General features: G+C 37.0%; 1 protein-coding gene across 2 annotated transcripts in view; it reads right to left on the bottom strand.

The window, feature by feature from the left end:
• Positions 1 to 2,500, bottom strand: part of zeb2b (zinc finger E-box binding homeobox 2b) — a 95,247-nt gene that overhangs the window by 62,633 nt on the left and 30,114 nt on the right. The gene's annotated exons all lie outside the window — the stretch shown is intronic.

The raw sequence follows: 2,500 nt of genomic DNA, 5'->3' as shown, positions 1-2,500 counted from the left end.
AATTAGCTTTATATAAAAACATTAGAAGTCTGCAGTTTCTCTGTACATAGTAAAGTTGTGCACGTGTGTGTTTGGCTTTATTCTATAGATAAACTGTCTCCAGAAGCGAGCTAAAGCTGATGCAATAAGTACAGTAAATAATGGCGTTTATTGAAGTCTTGTTTAGGATTAATGTACAGTGATTAGAAGAGGTATGTTTAGTAAACATGTGTACAGTATGTGCAGGTTAAGATAAAAGACAAAACTGAGCTAAATGTGACAAAAACAGCTCGACTTGTCTCCATTAGAGTTCTTTATATTAAAGTATTTACCCATTTTTATTTATTTATATTTGTGTAGCCTATTTTCACCAGAAGACGAGTTTGTATATATATATAATTGACCAAATGAGGTTAAATGAAGTATAAAGTTTATCATTATTTACTAGATTTAGGGGGCTTTCACACTTGGTTCGATTGCCTGTTCCGAACCCGAGTTCCATTGCTCCCAACTCCCCCCTGCCCCCGATGGACTGTGTTCACATTAAATATTTGTATCCGAACCGCGGTACGCTTGCGTCAAGCTGCAGCTGGTGCGTAATCGTGTTGCTTGATAACCACGAAATGAAAAGGCGTCAAAATTCAATGAATAGACTTGCTCGGTTCACATTTGTTCTTCTTTTTTTTAACCTTTGGTTTTGTTTTCAACATCAAGATACAGAAACACACTTAGCGTCTGTCTGCCGCAAAAATACTGAAATCGTTCAAAAGACAGCGGGCTGTCCGCCGAAGACAATTTTTGCGAAGGCAAGCAGAAATCATCTCTCTGCTTGCAGTGCGTGTGCGTGTGCATCAATCCCGCTTTTCATCAAGGTAAGTGTATACACACACACGCACGCACACACACACACACACGCACGCACGCACGCACGCACGCACGAAAGTAAACCCTTTCCGCTCATTTTGAGAGTCACGCGTGTGAGACTGACGACCACATTATACGTCATCAATAGCGGTTCACTTCCGCGGTTTGGTTAGATTGCGTTCATATCAGCAGCGAACCGTACTGGAGTTCACATGAACCGTACCCCAGACCACCTTTTTAAGCGGACCAGAGTACGGTTCGCGGTGTGCACTACGAAGTTCGGAAGACAGCGTTCACATCATCCAAACAAACCGAACTCTGACGTCATTCGAACCGGGGTGCGCACCAAAAGTGCTAGTGTGAAAGCCCCCTTAAAGTTAGAGACGTGATGTATGTGCTGACAGTGCACCTTTCTATATACTCTTATTTATGCACACGATTATCAAATAAAAATAACAAAATATATGCACTGAAGTGAGGATATAATTATGGATACATTTTATTAATGATGAAATATTCGCAGCAAACCCCCACGTGATTGTTAATTAAATAAAATTAATTATTGCCACCGATTAATCGGTAAAACCGATATATTTGTCCAGCTCTAACACTTAAAGATAAAAGGATTCATTCGTGAATAATTGTTTTTTAAAGTAATGTTCCAGTTCAATAAAGGTCAAGCTCAATCAACAGAATTTGTGGCATCATAATAATAATAATAAATACAACAATAATAATAATAATAAATAAATAATAGTATTCAATTGTATAATATTTATAACTATTTTACATATTGTATATTAATTATATTATGTTTAATTGCATTAATAATATTTAATAATACATCACTTATATATATACAGTATATATATATATATATATATATACATATTTGATGACATATAAACATTCAAATGCACAGAGTTTCAAAGGTATAGCAACAATAATGTAAACATTATTCACATTAGCATGATTTTAGTGTCATAAAATCGCTTGTAGGATTTACCAGAGTTGTCGTCATGGCAACAAAGTTGCATTATTGAATATAACTCAACACCAATAAGTTTAAGCGACGTTATCACACTAACATCATGTTAACACATGCAATGTTTACATACTTTCTGTTGTATAGATTTAATGTTTACAGACTGGCCCCATTCACTTCAATTGTACTGTACGTGCTTTACTTCAAACTTTAACCTTTAAACTTTAAGTTTTGCTTAATAAACAAGATACAACTGAAAGTTAATTTTTTATTGTCGTCAATATTATGCTACAAATGCTTCCTAAAGATGTCTATGGAATGCCCCCTATAGAAGCAACCGTGTGTGTGCGTGTGTTGAACAATCCTCGACCCACATCTGAAGGAATGCTAAAGCAAATTACAATTGATCCCACGTGTCCGTGTGTACAGGTAACAGTCAATAATCTCAGATTGCGAGTGCACAATTCAGAGCGACAGATCAGTGTTGAGTAATTAAAAAGAACTGTCTCGCTCTCTTTCAGATGTGCTTCTCAAGGGCTTTTCACCCCTCGCCATGACAAAGGCAGCACAAATTGAGCAGGATTCTCGAGTTTGCTCGCACAAAGCTGGCTTTTTTCAGAGGATCACTTCAGGCTTTCAGGTAAATGTGGAAAGTCGGTCGCATTCCCGAGA

Source organism: Xyrauchen texanus, chromosome 7, assembly GCF_025860055.1.
Source record: "Xyrauchen texanus isolate HMW12.3.18 chromosome 7, RBS_HiC_50CHRs, whole genome shotgun sequence".
Taxonomy (NCBI): domain Eukaryota; kingdom Metazoa; phylum Chordata; class Actinopteri; order Cypriniformes; family Catostomidae; genus Xyrauchen; species Xyrauchen texanus.
The sequence above is the reverse complement of the archived record's forward strand: the minus strand, read 5'-3'. Positions and strand labels throughout refer to the sequence as shown.